Genomic DNA, 15,340 nt, shown 5'->3' with positions numbered 1-15,340 from the left:
TGCTGGAGGTGTCCACCTTACCGTTTTCCAACTCTGCGACTGCACGCCGCTCGGCCAACAGCGGCCTACTGCAGACCGACACTTAAGAGACGCTAAATGCAGATCGACATCGAGAGAGAGGCCCTGTCATATGGCACTCGCGGTGTATACGCCGAAATGAAATGTAAATAATACATCTTTTGTAGTGGTCGTCGCTCTACTGCAGTGTCACACATGCCGAATTAATAGGAAAACGGTAGAACGTCCGCATAGGGCCATGTTTTTACCTCCACTGTCACGTGGCTGAATGTGTATAAGGCTGGGTGGCATCATTCAAACACAGCCAAATTGTCACACTGGCTGTGTATCTCTATCAAAGTGGACATACGTCCTCACCTCGGTGGCGATTAAAACGATTTCGCCCCCGGGTGGGCTCGAACCACCAACCTTTCGGTTAACAGCCGAACGCGCTAGCCGATTGCGCCACGGAGGCCTTAACTTTCGGTCACTTCTGCTCTCTTCATCAATGCAACTCGTGTACTTTTCGCAGGCACCTCGCAGAATGGTAGTATCTGCTTACGCCTCTTCACATGGATAACGTGCATGCACACTGTAGTGGGGCTCATAAACGAATGACATCGCCAAGCATGACATTATACTACAAAATGCATACAAAACAGTGTTCCGCCTACACATCCAGTAAACCTCTGATGCAAGTAGAGCACTCTTTATCGGTTGCAGAACTTCCCCCTCATTCAGTGCACTGCCATCTGTTAGATGCTGCTCGAGCTAGCTCTGCTCTCAGCAGCAAAGTTAAAAAAATGAATGCCTTCTGTGAGGGTCGAACTCACGACCCCTGGTTTACGAGACCAGTGCTCTACCACTGAGCTAAGAAGGCCGCAGCTTTGCATTCGTGAGCTACTCCCGAATTGTCACGTCATCATACTGAATCTTACAGCCCTCGACCAGATATCGGATTTGACACACAGATGCTGCTGGAGGTGTCCACCTTACCGTTTTCCAACTCTCTTCACTGTTTCACCCTTACGATCGACGACGAGCGTCAAGCCACCAAAGGTTTGCGGTCTGCGCAAAACTTGACCTAGTGCACAGCTTGTGGGATAGCGTGGCTCTACTGTGAAACGCGCCTTTCGACTCCTCTCTCTGGCTACATCGTCCACAGTGGCACTGGGGGCTTCATGTAAGGCGACTGCACGCCGCTCGGCCAACAGCGGCCTACTGCAGACCGACACTTAAGAGACGCCAAATGCAGATCGACATCGAGAGAGAGGCCCTGTCATATGGCACTCGCGGTGTATACGCCGAAATGAAATGTAAATAATACATCTTTTGTAGTGGTCGTCGCTCTACTGCAGTGTCACACATGCCGAATTAATAGGAAAACGGTAGAACGTCCGCATAGGGCCATGTTTTTACCTCCACTGTCACGTGGCTGAATGTGTATAAGGCTGGGTGGCATCATTCAAACACAGCCAAATTGTCACACTAGCTGTGTATCTCTATCAAAGTGGACATACGTCCTCACCTCGGTGGCGATTAAAACGATTTCGCCCCCGGGTGGGCTCGAACCACCAACCTTTCGGTTAACAGCCGAACGCGCTAGCCGATTGCGCCACGGAGGCCTTAACTTTCGGTCACTTCTGCTCTCTTCATCAATGCAACTCGTGTACTTTTCGCAGGCACCTCGCAGAATGGTAGTATCTGCTTACGCCTCTTCACATGGATAACGTGCATGCACACTGTAGTGGGGCTCATAAACGAATGACATCGCCAAGCATGACATTATACTACAAAATGCATACAAAACAGTGTTCCGCCTACACATCCAGTAAACCTCTGATGCAAGTAGAGCACTCTTTATCGGTTGTAGAACTTCCCCTTCATTCAGTGCACTGCCATCTGTTAGATGCTGCTCGAGCTAGCTCTGCTCTCAGCAGCAAAGTTAAAAAAATGAATGCCTTCTGTGAGGGTCGAACTCACGACCCCTGGTTTACGAGACCAGTGCTCTACCACTGAGCTAAGAAGGCCGCAGCTTTGCATTCGTGAGCTACTCCCGAATTGTCACGTCATCATACTGAATCTTACAGCCCTCGACCAGATATCGGATTTGACACACAGATGCTGCTGGAGGTGTCCACCTTACCGTTTTCCAACTCTGCGACTGCACGCCGCTCGGCCAACAGCGGCCTACTGCAGACCGACACTTAAGAGACGCCAAATGCAGATCGACATCGAGAGAGAGGCCCTGTCATATGGCACTCGCGGTGTATACGCCGAAATGAAATGTAAATAATACATCTTTTGTAGTGGTCGTCGCTCTACTGCAGTGTCACACATGCCGAATTAATAGGAAAACGGTAGAACGTCCGCATAGGGCCATGTTTTTACCTCCACTGTCACGTGGCTGAATGTGTATAAGGCTGGGTGGCATCATTCAAACACAGCCAAATTGTCACACTAGCTGTGTATCTCTATCAAAGTGGACATACGTCCTCACCTCGGTGGCGATTAAAACGATTTCATCCCCGGGTGGGCTCGAACCACCAACCTTTCGGTTAACAGCCGAACGCGCTAGCCGATTGCGCCACGGAGGCCTTGACTTTCGGTCACTTCTGCTCTCTTTATCAATGCAAGTCGTATACTTTTCGCAGGCACCTCGCAGAATGGTAGTATCTGCTTACGCCTCTTCACATGGATAACGTGCATGCACACTGTAGTGGGGCTCATAAACGAATGACATCGCCAAGCATGACATTATACTACAAAATGCATACAAAACAGTGTTCCGCCTACACATCCAGTAAACCTCTGATGCAAGTAGAGCACTCTTTATCGGTTGCAGAACTTCCCCTTCATTCAGTGCACTGCCATCTGTTAGATGCTGCTCGAGCTAGCTCTGCTCTCAGCAGCAAAGTTAAAAAAATGAATGCCTTCTGTGAGGGTCGAACTCACGACCCTTGGTTTACGAGACCAGTGCTCTACCACTGAGCTAAGAAGGCCGCAGCTTTGCATTCGTGAGCTACTCCCGATTTGTCACGTCATCATACTGAATCTTACAGCCCTCGACCAGATATCGGATTTGACACACAGATGCTGCTGGAGGTGTCCACCTTACCGTTTTCCAACTCTCTTCACTGTTTCACCCTTACGATCGACGACGAGCGTCAAGCCACCAAAGGTTTGCGGTCTGCGCAAAACTTGACCTAGTGCACAGCTTGTGGGATAGCGTGGCTCTACTGTGAAACGCGCCTTTCGACTCCTCTCTCTGGCTACATCGTCCACAGTGGCACTGGGGGCTTCATGTAAGGCGACTGCACGCCGCTCGGCCAACAGCGGCCTACTGCAGACCGACACTTAAGAGACGCCAAATGCAGATCGACATCGAGAGAGAGGCCCTGTCATATGGCACTCGCGGTGTATACGCCGAAATGAAATGTAAATAATACATCTTTTGTAGTGGTCGTCGCTCTACTGCAGTGTCACACATGCCGAATTAATAGGAAAACGGTAGAACGTCCGCATAGGGCCATGTTTTTACCTCCACTGTCACGTGGCTGAATGTGTATAAGGCTGGGTGGCATCATTCAAACACAGCCAAATTGTCACACTAGCTGTGTATCTCTATCAAAGTGGACATACGTCCTCACCTCGGTGGCGATTAAAACGATTTCGCCCCCGGGTGGGCTCGAACCACCAACCTTTCGGTTAACAGCCGAACGCGCTAGCCGATTGCGCCACGGAGGCCTTAACTTTCGGTCACTTCTGCTCTCTTCATCAATGCAACTCGTGTACTTTTCGCAGGCACCTCGCAGAATGGTAGTATCTGCTTACGCCTCTTCACATGGATAACGTGCATGCACACTGTAGTGGGGCTCATAAACGAATGACATCGCCAAGCATGACATTATACTACAAAATGCATACAAAACAGTGTTCCGCCTACACATCCAGTAAACCTCTGATGCAAGTAGAGCACTCTTTATCGGTTGTAGAACTTCCCCTTCATTCAGTGCACTGCCATCTGTTAGATGCTGCTCGAGCTAGCTCTGCTCTCAGCAGCAAAGTTAAAAAAATGAATGCCTTCTGTGAGGGTCGAACTCACGACCCCTGGTTTACGAGACCAGTGCTCTACCACTGAGCTAAGAAGGCCGCAGCTTTGCATTCGTGAGCTACTCCCGAATTGTCACGTCATCATACTGAATCTTACAGCCCTCGACCAGATATCGGATTTGACACACAGATGCTGCTGGAGGTGTCCACCTTACCGTTTTCCAACTCTGCGACTGCACGCCGCTCGGCCAACAGCGGCCTACTGCAGACCGACACTTAAGAGACGCCAAATGCAGATCGACATCGAGAGAGAGGCCCTGTCATATGGCACTCGCGGTGTATACGCCGAAATGAAATGTAAATAATACATCTTTTGTAGTGGTCGTCGCTCTACTGCAGTGTCACACATGCCGAATTAATAGGAAAACGGTAGAACGTCCGCATAGGGCCATGTTTTTACCTCCACTGTCACGTGGCTGAATGTGTATAAGGCTGGGTGGCATCATTCAAACACAGCCAAATTGTCACACTAGCTGTGTATCTCTATCAAAGTGGACATACGTCCTCACCTCGGTGGCGATTAAAACGATTTCATCCCCGGGTGGGCTCGAACCACCAACCTTTCGGTTAACAGCCGAACGCGCTAGCCGATTGCGCCACGGAGGCCTTGACTTTCGGTCACTTCTGCTCTCTTTATCAATGCAAGTCGTATACTTTTCGCAGGCACCTCGCAGAATGGTAGTATCTGCTTACGCCTCTTCACATGGATAACGTGCATGCACACTGTAGTGGGGCTCATAAACGAATGACATCGCCAAGCATGACATTATACTACAAAATGCATACAAAACAGTGTTCCGCCTACACATCCAGTAAACCTCTGATGCAAGTAGAGCACTCTTTATCGGTTGCAGAACTTCCCCTTCATTCAGTGCACTGCCATCTGTTAGATGCTGCTCGAGCTAGCTCTGCTCTCAGCAGCAAAGTTAAAAAAATGAATGCCTTCTGTGAGGGTCGAACTCACGACCCTTGGTTTACGAGACCAGTGCTCTACCACTGAGCTAAGAAGGCCGCAGCTTTGCATTCGTGAGCTACTCCCGAATTGTCACGTCATCATACTGAATCTTACAGCCCTCGACCAGATATCGGATTTGACACACAGATGCTGCTGGAGGTGTCCACCTTACCGTTTTCCAACTCTCTTCACTGTTTCACCCTTACGATCGACGACGAGCGTCAAGCCACCAAAGGTTTGCGGTCTGCGCAAAACTTGACCTAGTGCACAGCTTGTGGGATAGCGTGGCTCTACTGTGAAACGCGCCTTTCGACTCCTCTCTCTGGCTACATCGTCCACAGTGGCACTGGGGGCTTCATGTAAGGCGACTGCACGCCGCTCGGCCAACAGCGGCCTACTGCAGACCGACACTTAAGAGACGCCAAATGCAGATCGACATCGAGAGAGAGGCCCTGTCATATGGCACTCGCGGTGTATACGCCGAAATGAAATGTAAATAATACATCTTTTGTAGTGGTCGTCGCTCTACTGCAGTGTCACACATGCCGAATTAATAGGAAAACGGTAGAACGTCCGCATAGGGCCATGTTTTTACCTCCACTGTCACGTGGCTGAATGTGTATAAGGCTGGGTGGCATCATTCAAACACAGCCAAATTGTCACACTAGCTGTGTATCTCTATCAAAGTGGACATACGTCCTCACCTCGGTGGCGATTAAAACGATTTCGCCCCCGGGTGGGCTCGAACCACCAACCTTTCGGTTAACAGCCGAACGCGCTAGCCGATTGCGCCACGGAGGCCTTAACTTTCGGTCACTTCTGCTCTCTTCATCAATGCAACTCGTGTACTTTTCGCAGGCACCTCGCAGAATGGTAGTATCTGCTTACGCCTCTTCACATGGATAACGTGCATGCACACTGTAGTGGGGCTCATAAACGAATGACATCGCCAAGCATGACATTATACTACAAAATGCATACAAAACAGTGTTCCGCCTACACATCCAGTAAACCTCTGATGCAAGTAGAGCACTCTTTATCGGTTGTAGAACTTCCCCTTCATTCAGTGCACTGCCATCTGTTAGATGCTGCTCGAGCTAGCTCTGCTCTCAGCAGCAAAGTTAAAAAAATGAATGCCTTCTGTGAGGGTCGAACTCACGACCCCTGGTTTACGAGACCAGTGCTCTACCACTGAGCTAAGAAGGCCGCAGCTTTGCATTCGTGAGCTACTCCCGAATTGTCACGTCATCATACTGAATCTTACAGCCCTCGACCAGATATCGGATTTGACACACAGATGCTGCTGGAGGTGTCCACCTTACCGTTTTCCAACTCTGCGACTGCACGCCGCTCGGCCAACAGCGGCCTACTGCAGACCGACACTTAAGAGACGCCAAATGCAGATCGACATCGAGAGAGAGGCCCTGTCATATGGCACTCGCGGTGTATACGCCGAAATGAAATGTAAATAATACATCTTTTGTAGTGGTCGTCGCTCTACTGCAGTGTCACACATGCCGAATTAATAGGAAAACGGTAGAACGTCCGCATAGGGCCATGTTTTTACCTCCACTGTCACGTGGCTGAATGTGTATAAGGCTGGGTGGCATCATTCAAACACAGCCAAATTGTCACACTAGCTGTGTATCTCTATCAAAGTGGACATACGTCCTCACCTCGGTGGCGATTAAAACGATTTCATCCCCGGATGGGCTCGAACCACCAACCTTTCGGTTAACAGCCGAACGCGCTAGCCGATTGCGCCACGGAGGCCTTGACTTTCGGTCACTTCTGCTCTCTTTATCAATGCAAGTCGTATACTTTTCGCAGGCACCTCGCAGAATGGTAGTATCTGCTTACGCCTCTTCACATGGATAACGTGCATGCACACTGTAGTGGGGCTCATAAACGAATGACATCGCCAAGCATGACATTATACTACAAAATGCATACAAAACAGTGTTCCGCCTACACATCCAGTAAACCTCTGATGCAAGTAGAGCACTCTTTATCGGTTGCAGAACTTCCCCTTCATTCAGTGCACTGCCATCTGTTAGATGCTGCTCGAGCTAGCTCTGCTCTCAGCAGCAAAGTTAAAAAAATGAATGCCTTCTGTGAGGGTCGAACTCACGACCCTTGGTTTACGAGACCAGTGCTCTACCACTGAGCTAAGAAGGCCGCAGCTTTGCATTCGTGAGCTACTCCCGAATTGTCACGTCATCATACTGAATCTTACAGCCCTCGACCAGATATCGGATTTGACACACAGATGCTGCTGGAGGTGTCCACCTTACCGTTTTCCAACTCTGCGACTGCACGCCGCTCGGCCAACAGCGGCCTACTGCAGACCGACTCTTAAGAGACGCCAAATGCAGATCGACATCGAGAGAGAGGCCCTGTCATATGGCACTCGCGGTGTATACGCCGAAATGAAATGTAAATAATACATCTTTTGTAGTGGTCGTCGCTCTACTGCAGTGTCACACATGCCGAATTAATAGGAAAACGGTAGAACGTCCGCATAGGGCCATGTTTTTACCTCCACTGTCACGTGGCTGAATGTGTATAAGGCTGGGTGGCATCATTCAAACACAGCCAAATTGTCACACTAGCTGTGTATCTCTATCAAAGTGGACATACGTCCTCACCTCGGTGGCGATTAAAACGATTTCGCCCCCGGGTGGGCTCGAACCACCAACCTTTCGGTTAACAGCCGAACGCGCTAGCCGATTGCGCCACGGAGGCCTTGACTTTCGGTCACTTCTGCTCTCTTTATCAATGCAAGTCGTATACTTTTCGCAGGCACCTCGCAGAATGGTAGTATCTGCTTACGCCTCTTCACATGGATAACGTGCATGCACACTGTAGTGGGGCTCATAAACGAATGACATCGCCAAGCATGACATTATACTACAAAATACATACAAAACAGTGTTCCGCCTACACATCCAGTAAACCTCTGATGCAAGTAGAGCACTCTTTATCGGTTGCAGAACTTCCCCTTCATTCAGTGCACTGCCATCTGTTAGATGCTGCTCGAGCTAGCTCTGCTCTCAGCAGCAAAGTTAAAAAAATGAATGCCTTCTGTGAGGGTCGAACTCACGACCCCTGGTTTACGAGACCAGTGCTCTACCACTGAGCTAAGAAGGCCGCAGCTTTGCATTCGTGAGCTACTCCCGAATTGTCACGTCATCATACTGAATCTTACAGCCCTCGACCAGATATCGGATTTGACACACAGATGCTGCTGGAGGTGTCCACCTTACCGTTTTCCAACTCTGCGACTGCACGCCGCTCGGCCAACAGCGGCCTACTGCAGACCGACACTTAAGAGACGCCAAATGCAGATCGACATCGAGAGAGAGGCCCTGTCATATGGCACTCGCGGTGTATACGCCGAAATGAAATGTAAATAATACATCTTTTGTAGTGGTCGTCGCTCTACTGCAGTGTCACACATGCCGAATTAATAGGAAAACGGTAGAACGTCCGCATAGGGCCATGTTTTTACCTCCACTGTCACGTGGCTGAATGTGTATAAGGCTGGGTGGCATCATTCAAACACAGCCAAATTGTCACACTAGCTGTGTATCTCTATCAAAGTGGACATACGTCCTCACCTCGGTGGCGATTAAAACGATTTCGCCCCCGGGTGGGCTCGAACCACCAACCTTTCGGTTAACAGCCGAACGCGCTAGCCGATTGCGCCACGGAGGCCTTAACTTTCGGTCACTTCTGCTCTCTTCATCAATGCAACTCGTGTACTTTTCGCAGGCACCTCGCAGAATGGTAGTATCTGCTTACGCCTCTTCACATGGATAACGTGCATGCACACTGTAGTGGGGCTCATAAACGAATGACATCGCCAAGCATGACATTATACTACAAAATGCATACAAAACAGTGTTCCGCCTACACATCCAGTAAACCTCTGATGCAAGTAGAGCACTCTTTATCGGTTGTAGAACTTCCCCTTCATTCAGTGCACTGCCATCTGTTAGATGCTGCTCGAGCTAGCTCTGCTCTCAGCAGCAAAGTTAAAAAAATGAATGCCTTCTGTGAGGGTCGAACTCACGACCCCCGGTTTACGAGACCAGTGCTCTACCACTGAGCTAAGAAGGCCGCAGCTTTGCGTTCGTGAGCTACTCCCGACTTGTCACGTCATCATACTGAATCTTACAGCCCTCGACCAGATATCGGATTTGACACACAGATGCTGCTGGAGGTGTCCACCTTACCGTTTTCCAACTCTGCGACTGCACGCCGCTCGGCCAACAGCGGCCTACTGCAGACCGACACTTAAGAGACGCCAAATGCAGATCGACATCGAGAGAGAGGCCCTGTCATATGGCACTCGCGGTGTATACGCCGAAATGAAATGTAAATAATACATCTTTTGTAGTGGTCGTCGCTCTACTGCAGTGTCACACATGCCGAATTAATAGGAATACGGTAGAACGTCCGCATAGGGCCATGTTTTTACCTCCACTGTCACGTGGCTGAATGTGTATAAGGCTGGGTGGCATCATTCAAACACAGCCAAATTGTCACACTGGCTGTGTATCTCTATCAAAGTGGACATACGTCCTCACCTCGGTGGCGATTAAAACGATTTCGCCCCCGGGTGGGCTCGAACCACCAACCTTTCGGTTAACAGCCGAACGCGCTAGCCGATTGCGCCACGGAGGCCTTAACTTTCGGTCACTTCTGCTCTCTTCATCAATGCAACTCGTGTACTTTTCGCAGGCACCTCGCAGAATGGTAGTATCTGCTTACGCCTCTTCACATGGATAACGTGCATGCACACTGTAGTGGGGCTCATAAACGAATGACATCGCCAAGCATGACATTATACTACAAAATGCATACAAAACAGTGTTCCGCCTACACATCCAGTAAACCTCTGATGCAAGTAGAGCACTCTTTATCGGTTGTAGAACTTCCCCTTCATTCAGTGCACTGCCATCTGTTAGATGCTGCTCGAGCTAGCTCTGCTCTCAGCAGCAAAGTTAAAAAAATGAATGCCTTCTGTGAGGGTCGAACTCACGACCCCTGGTTTACGAGACCAGTGCTCTACCACTGAGCTAAGAAGGCCGCAGCTTTGCATTCGTGAGCTACTCCCGAATTGTCACGTCATCATACTGAATCTTACAGCCCTCGACCAGATATCGGATTTGACACACAGATGCTGCTGGAGGTGTCCACCTTACCGTTTTCCAACTCTCTTCACTGTTTCACCCTTACGATCGACGACGAGCGTCAAGCCACCAAAGGTTTGCGGTCTGCGCAAAACTTGACCTAGTGCACAGCTTGTGGGATAGCGTGGCTCTACTGTGAAACGCGCCTTTCGACTCCTCTCTCTGGCTACATCGTCCACAGTGGCACTGGGGGCTTCATGTAAGGCGACTGCACGCCGCTCGGCCAACAGCGGCCTACTGCAGACCGACACTTAAGAGACGCCAAATGCAGATCGACATCGAGAGAGAGGCCCTGTCATATGGCACTCGCGGTGTATACGCCGAAATGAAATGTAAATAATACATCTTTTGTAGTGGTCGTCGCTCTACTGCAGTGTCACACATGCCGAATTAATAGGAAAACGGTAGAACGTCCGCATAGGGCCATGTTTTTACCTCCACTGTCACGTGGCTGAATGTGTATAAGGCTGGGTGGCATCATTCAAACACAGCCAAATTGTCACACTAGCTGTGTATCTCTATCAAAGTGGACATACGTCCTCACCTCGGTGGCGATTAAAACGATTTCGCCCCCGGGTGGGCTCGAACCACCAACCTTTCGGTTAACAGCCGAACGCGCTAGCCGATTGCGCCACGGAGGCCTTGACTTTCGGTCACTTCTGCTCTCTTTATCAATGCAAGTCGTATACTTTTCGCAGGCACCTCGCAGAATGGTAGTATCTGCTTACGCCTCTTCACATGGATAACGTGCATGCACACTGTAGTGGGGCTCATAAACGAATGACATCGCCAAGCATGACATTATACTACAAAATACATACAAAACAGTGTTCCGCCTACACATCCAGTAAACCTCTGATGCAAGTAGAGCACTCTTTATCGGTTGCAGAACTTCCCCTTCATTCAGTGCACTGCCATCTGTTAGATGCTGCTCGAGCTAGCTCTGCTCTCAGCAGCAAAGTTAAAAAAATGAATGCCTTCTGTGAGGGTCGAACTCACGACCCCTGGTTTACGAGACCAGTGCTCTACCACTGAGCTAAGAAGGCCGCAGCTTTGCATTCGTGAGCTACTCCCGAATTGTCACGTCATCATACTGAATCTTACAGCCCTCGACCAGATATCGGATTTGACACACAGATGCTGCTGGAGGTGTCCACCTTACCGTTTTCCAACTCTGCGACTGCACGCCGCTCGGCCAACAGCGGCCTACTGCAGACCGACACTTAAGAGACGCCAAATGCAGATCGACATCGAGAGAGAGGCCCTGTCATATGGCACTCGCGGTGTATACGCCGAAATGAAATGTAAATAATACATCTTTTGTAGTGGTCGTCGCTCTACTGCAGTGTCACACATGCCGAATTAATAGGAAAACGGTAGAACGTCCGCATAGGGCCATGTTTTTACCTCCACTGTCACGTGGCTGAATGTGTATAAGGCTGGGTGGCATCATTCAAACACAGCCAAATTGTCACACTAGCTGTGTATCTCTATCAAAGTGGACATACGTCCTCACCTCGGTGGCGATTAAAACGATTTCATCCCCGGGTGGGCTCGAACCACCAACCTTTCGGTTAACAGCCGAACGCGCTAGCCGATTGCGCCACGGAGGCCTTGACTTTCGGTCACTTCTGCTCTCTTTATCAATGCAAGTCGTATACTTTTCGCAGGCACCTCGCAGAATGGTAGTATCTGCTTACGCCTCTTCACATGGATAACGTGCATGCACACTGTAGTGGGGCTCATAAACGAATGACATCGCCAAGCATGACATTATACTACAAAATGCATACAAAACAGTGTTCCGCCTACACATCCAGTAAACCTCTGATGCAAGTAGAGCACACTTTATCGGTTGTAGAACTTCCCCTTCATTCAGTGCACTGCCATCTGTTAGATGCTGCTCGAGCTAGCTCTGCTCTCAGCAGCAAAGTTAAAAAAATGAATGCCTTCTGTGAGGGTCGAACGAACGACCCCTGGTTTACGAGATCAGTGCTCTACCACTGAACTAAGAAGGCCGCAGCTTTGCATTCGTGAGCTACTCCCGAATTGTCACGTCATCATACTGAATCTTACAGCCCTCGACCAGATATCGGATTTGACACACAGATGCTGCTGGAGGTGTCCACCTTACCGTTTTCCAACTCTCTTCACTGTTTCACCCTTACGATCGACGACGAGCGTCAAGCCACCAAAGGTTTGCGGTCTGCGCAAAACTTGACCTAGTGCACAGCTTGTGGGATAGCGTGGCTCTACTGTGAAACGCGCCTTTCGACTCCTCTCTCTGGCTACATCGTCCACAGTGGCACTGGGGGCTTCATGTAAGGCGACTGCACGCCGCTCGGCCAACAGCGGCCTACTGCAGACCGACACTTAAGAGACGCCAAATGCAGATCGACATCGAGAGAGAGGCCCTGTCATATGGCACTCGCGGTGTATACGCCGAAATGAAATGTAAATAATACATCTTTTGTAGTGGTCGTCGCTCTACTGCAGTGTCACACATGCCGAATTAATAGGAAAACGGTAGAACGTCCGCATAGGGCCATGTTTTTACCTCCACTGTCACGTGGCTGAATGTGTATAAGGCTGGGTGGCATCATTCAAACACAGCCAAATTGTCACACTAGCTGTGTATCTCTATCAAAGTGGACATACGTCCTCACCTCGGTGGCGATTAAAACGATTTCATCCCCGGGTGGGCTCGAACCACCAACCTTTCGGTTAACAGCCGAACGCGCTAGCCGATTGCGCCACGGAGGCCTTGACTTTCGGTCACTTCTGCTCTCTTTATCAATGCAAGTCGTATACTTTTCGCAGGCACCTCGCAGAATGGTAGTATCTGCTTACGCCTCTTCACATGGATAACGTGCATGCACACTGTAGTGGGGCTCATAAACGAATGACATCGCCAAGCATGACATTATACTACAAAATGCATACAAAACAGTGTTCCGCCTACACATCCAGTAAACCTCTGATGCAAGTAGAGCACACTTTATCGGTTGTAGAACTTCCCCTTCATTCAGTGCACTGCCATCTGTTAGATGCTGCTCGAGCTAGCTCTGCTCTCAGCAGCAAAGTTAAAAAAATGAATGCCTTCTGTGAGGGTCGAACGAACGACCCCTGGTTTACGAGATCAGTGCTCTACCACTGAACTAAGAAGGCCGCAGCTTTGCATTCGTGAGCTACTCCCGAATTGTCACGTCATCATACTGAATCTTACAGCCCTCGACCAGATATCGGATTTGACACACAGATGCTGCTGGAGGTGTCCACCTTACCGTTTTCCAACTCTCTTCACTGTTTCACCCTTACGATCGACGACGAGCGTCAAGCCACCAAAGGTTTGCGGTCTGCGCAAAACTTGACCTAGTGCACAGCTTGTGGGATAGCGTGGCTCTACTGTGAAACGCGCCTTTCGACTCCTCTCTCTGGCTACATCGTCCACAGTGGCACTGGGGGCTTCATGTAAGGCGACTGCACGCCGCTCGGCCAACAGCGGCCTACTGCAGACCGACACTTAAGAGACGCCAAATGCAGATCGACATCGAGAGAGAGGCCCTGTCATATGGCACTCGCGGTGTATACGCCGAAATGAAATGTAAATAATACATCTTTTGTAGTGGTCGTCGCTCTACTGCAGTGTCACACATGCCGAATTAATAGGAAAACGGTAGAACGTCCGCATAGGGCCATGTTTTTACCTCCACTGTCACGTGGCTGAATGTGTATAAGGCTGGGTGGCATCATTCAAACACAGCCAAATTGTCACACTAGCTGTGTATCTCTATCAAAGTGGACATACGTCCTCACCTCGGTGGCGATTAAAACGATTTCGCCCCCGGGTGGGCTCGAACCACCAACCTTTCGGTTAACAGCCGAACGCGCTAGCCGATTGCGCCACGGAGGCCTTAACTTTCGGTCACTTCTGCTCTCTTCATCAATGCAACTCGTGTACTTTTCGCAAGCACCTCGCAGAATGGTAGTATCTGCTTACGCCTCTTCACATGGATAACGTGCATGCACACTGTAGTGGGGCTCATAAACGAATGACATCGCCAAGCATGACATTATACTACAAAATGCATACAAAACAGTGTTCCGCCTACACATCCAGTAAACCTCTGATGCAAGTAGAGCACTCTTTATCGGTTGTAGAACTTCCCCTTCATTCAGTGCACTGCCATCTGTTAGATGCTGCTCGAGCTAGCTCTGCTCTCAGCAGCAAAGTTAAAAAAATGAATGCCTTCTGTGAGGGTCGAACTCACGACCCCCGGTTTACGAGACCAGTGCTCTACCACTGAGCTAAGAAGGCCGCAGCTTTGCGTTCGTGAGCTACTCCCGACTTGTCACGTCATCATACTGAATCTTACAGCCCTCGACCAGATATCGGATTTGACACACAGATGCTGCTGGAGGTGTCCACCTTACCGTTTTCCAACTCTGCGACTGCACGCCGCTCGGCCAACAGCGGCCTACTGCAGACCGACACTTAAGAGACGCCAAATGCAGATCGACATCGAGAGAGAGGCCCTGTCATATGGCACTCGCGGTGTATACGCCGAAATGAAATGTAAATAATACATCTTTTGTAGTGGTCGTCGCTCTACTGCAGTGTCACACATGCCGAATTAATAGGAATACGGTAGAACGTCCGCATAGGGCCATGTTTTTACCTCCACTGTCACGTGGCTGAATGTGTATAAGGCTGGGTGGCATCATTCAAACACAGCCAAATTGTCACACTGGCTGTGTATCTCTATCAAAGTGGACATACGTCCTCACCTCGGTGGCGATTAAAACGATTTCGCCCCCGGGTGGGCTCGAACCACCAACCTTTCGGTTAACAGCCGAACGCGCTAGCCGATTGCGCCACGGAGGCCTTAACTTTCGGTCACTTCTGCTCTCTTCATCAATGCAACTCGTGTACTTTTCGCAGGCACCTCGCAGAATGGTAGTATCTGCTTACGCCTCTTCACATGGATAACGTGCATGCACACTGTAGTGGGGCTCATAAACGAATGACATCGCCAAGCATGACATTATACTACAAAATGCATACAAAACAGTGTTC

General features: G+C 49.8%; 27 non-coding genes across 27 annotated transcripts; all 27 read right to left on the bottom strand.

Moving 5' to 3' along the window:
• Positions 1-398: 398 nt before the first annotated feature.
• Trnan-guu (transfer RNA asparagine (anticodon GUU)) lies at positions 399-472 on the bottom strand. Its single transcript has one exon. It is a non-coding gene; the product is annotated as a tRNA-Asn (tRNA).
• Positions 473-805: 333 nt separating this feature from the next.
• Trnat-cgu (transfer RNA threonine (anticodon CGU)) lies at positions 806-877 on the bottom strand. The gene has a single exon. It is a non-coding gene; the product is annotated as a tRNA-Thr (tRNA).
• Positions 878-1,548: 671 nt separating this feature from the next.
• Trnan-guu (transfer RNA asparagine (anticodon GUU)) lies at positions 1,549-1,622 on the bottom strand. Its single transcript has one exon. It is a non-coding gene; the product is annotated as a tRNA-Asn (tRNA).
• Positions 1,623-1,955: 333 nt separating this feature from the next.
• Positions 1,956-2,027, bottom strand: Trnat-cgu (transfer RNA threonine (anticodon CGU)). Its single transcript has one exon. It is a non-coding gene; the product is annotated as a tRNA-Thr (tRNA).
• A 493-nt stretch (positions 2,028-2,520) lies between these two features.
• Positions 2,521-2,594, bottom strand: Trnan-guu (transfer RNA asparagine (anticodon GUU)). The gene has a single exon. It is a non-coding gene; the product is annotated as a tRNA-Asn (tRNA).
• Positions 2,595-2,927: 333 nt separating this feature from the next.
• Positions 2,928-2,999, bottom strand: Trnat-cgu (transfer RNA threonine (anticodon CGU)). The gene has a single exon. It is a non-coding gene; the product is annotated as a tRNA-Thr (tRNA).
• Positions 3,000-3,670: 671 nt separating this feature from the next.
• Positions 3,671-3,744, bottom strand: Trnan-guu (transfer RNA asparagine (anticodon GUU)). Its single transcript has one exon. It is a non-coding gene; the product is annotated as a tRNA-Asn (tRNA).
• Positions 3,745-4,077: 333 nt separating this feature from the next.
• On the bottom strand, positions 4,078-4,149 carry Trnat-cgu (transfer RNA threonine (anticodon CGU)). Its single transcript has one exon. It is a non-coding gene; the product is annotated as a tRNA-Thr (tRNA).
• Positions 4,150-4,642: 493 nt separating this feature from the next.
• On the bottom strand, positions 4,643-4,716 carry Trnan-guu (transfer RNA asparagine (anticodon GUU)). The gene has a single exon. It is a non-coding gene; the product is annotated as a tRNA-Asn (tRNA).
• Positions 4,717-5,049: 333 nt separating this feature from the next.
• Trnat-cgu (transfer RNA threonine (anticodon CGU)) lies at positions 5,050-5,121 on the bottom strand. Its single transcript has one exon. It is a non-coding gene; the product is annotated as a tRNA-Thr (tRNA).
• A 671-nt stretch (positions 5,122-5,792) lies between these two features.
• On the bottom strand, positions 5,793-5,866 carry Trnan-guu (transfer RNA asparagine (anticodon GUU)). Its single transcript has one exon. It is a non-coding gene; the product is annotated as a tRNA-Asn (tRNA).
• Positions 5,867-6,199: 333 nt separating this feature from the next.
• Positions 6,200-6,271, bottom strand: Trnat-cgu (transfer RNA threonine (anticodon CGU)). The gene has a single exon. It is a non-coding gene; the product is annotated as a tRNA-Thr (tRNA).
• A 493-nt stretch (positions 6,272-6,764) lies between these two features.
• Positions 6,765-6,838, bottom strand: Trnan-guu (transfer RNA asparagine (anticodon GUU)). The gene has a single exon. It is a non-coding gene; the product is annotated as a tRNA-Asn (tRNA).
• A 333-nt stretch (positions 6,839-7,171) lies between these two features.
• On the bottom strand, positions 7,172-7,243 carry Trnat-cgu (transfer RNA threonine (anticodon CGU)). Its single transcript has one exon. It is a non-coding gene; the product is annotated as a tRNA-Thr (tRNA).
• A 493-nt stretch (positions 7,244-7,736) lies between these two features.
• On the bottom strand, positions 7,737-7,810 carry Trnan-guu (transfer RNA asparagine (anticodon GUU)). The gene has a single exon. It is a non-coding gene; the product is annotated as a tRNA-Asn (tRNA).
• A 333-nt stretch (positions 7,811-8,143) lies between these two features.
• On the bottom strand, positions 8,144-8,215 carry Trnat-cgu (transfer RNA threonine (anticodon CGU)). The gene has a single exon. It is a non-coding gene; the product is annotated as a tRNA-Thr (tRNA).
• Positions 8,216-8,708: 493 nt separating this feature from the next.
• Positions 8,709-8,782, bottom strand: Trnan-guu (transfer RNA asparagine (anticodon GUU)). The gene has a single exon. It is a non-coding gene; the product is annotated as a tRNA-Asn (tRNA).
• Positions 8,783-9,115: 333 nt separating this feature from the next.
• On the bottom strand, positions 9,116-9,187 carry Trnat-cgu (transfer RNA threonine (anticodon CGU)). Its single transcript has one exon. It is a non-coding gene; the product is annotated as a tRNA-Thr (tRNA).
• A 493-nt stretch (positions 9,188-9,680) lies between these two features.
• Trnan-guu (transfer RNA asparagine (anticodon GUU)) lies at positions 9,681-9,754 on the bottom strand. Its single transcript has one exon. It is a non-coding gene; the product is annotated as a tRNA-Asn (tRNA).
• Positions 9,755-10,087: 333 nt separating this feature from the next.
• On the bottom strand, positions 10,088-10,159 carry Trnat-cgu (transfer RNA threonine (anticodon CGU)). The gene has a single exon. It is a non-coding gene; the product is annotated as a tRNA-Thr (tRNA).
• A 671-nt stretch (positions 10,160-10,830) lies between these two features.
• On the bottom strand, positions 10,831-10,904 carry Trnan-guu (transfer RNA asparagine (anticodon GUU)). Its single transcript has one exon. It is a non-coding gene; the product is annotated as a tRNA-Asn (tRNA).
• Positions 10,905-11,237: 333 nt separating this feature from the next.
• Positions 11,238-11,309, bottom strand: Trnat-cgu (transfer RNA threonine (anticodon CGU)). Its single transcript has one exon. It is a non-coding gene; the product is annotated as a tRNA-Thr (tRNA).
• A 493-nt stretch (positions 11,310-11,802) lies between these two features.
• Positions 11,803-11,876, bottom strand: Trnan-guu (transfer RNA asparagine (anticodon GUU)). The gene has a single exon. It is a non-coding gene; the product is annotated as a tRNA-Asn (tRNA).
• Positions 11,877-12,952: 1,076 nt separating this feature from the next.
• Positions 12,953-13,026, bottom strand: Trnan-guu (transfer RNA asparagine (anticodon GUU)). The gene has a single exon. It is a non-coding gene; the product is annotated as a tRNA-Asn (tRNA).
• Positions 13,027-14,102: 1,076 nt separating this feature from the next.
• Positions 14,103-14,176, bottom strand: Trnan-guu (transfer RNA asparagine (anticodon GUU)). The gene has a single exon. It is a non-coding gene; the product is annotated as a tRNA-Asn (tRNA).
• A 333-nt stretch (positions 14,177-14,509) lies between these two features.
• On the bottom strand, positions 14,510-14,581 carry Trnat-cgu (transfer RNA threonine (anticodon CGU)). The gene has a single exon. It is a non-coding gene; the product is annotated as a tRNA-Thr (tRNA).
• Positions 14,582-15,074: 493 nt separating this feature from the next.
• Positions 15,075-15,148, bottom strand: Trnan-guu (transfer RNA asparagine (anticodon GUU)). Its single transcript has one exon. It is a non-coding gene; the product is annotated as a tRNA-Asn (tRNA).
• Positions 15,149-15,340: the final 192 nt, after the last annotated feature.

This window comes from Schistocerca cancellata, chromosome 6 (genome assembly GCF_023864275.1).
Source record: "Schistocerca cancellata isolate TAMUIC-IGC-003103 chromosome 6, iqSchCanc2.1, whole genome shotgun sequence".
Taxonomy (NCBI): domain Eukaryota; kingdom Metazoa; phylum Arthropoda; class Insecta; order Orthoptera; family Acrididae; genus Schistocerca; species Schistocerca cancellata.
Note: the sequence above shows the minus strand (reverse complement) of the source record. Positions and strands in the feature narration are given on the sequence as shown.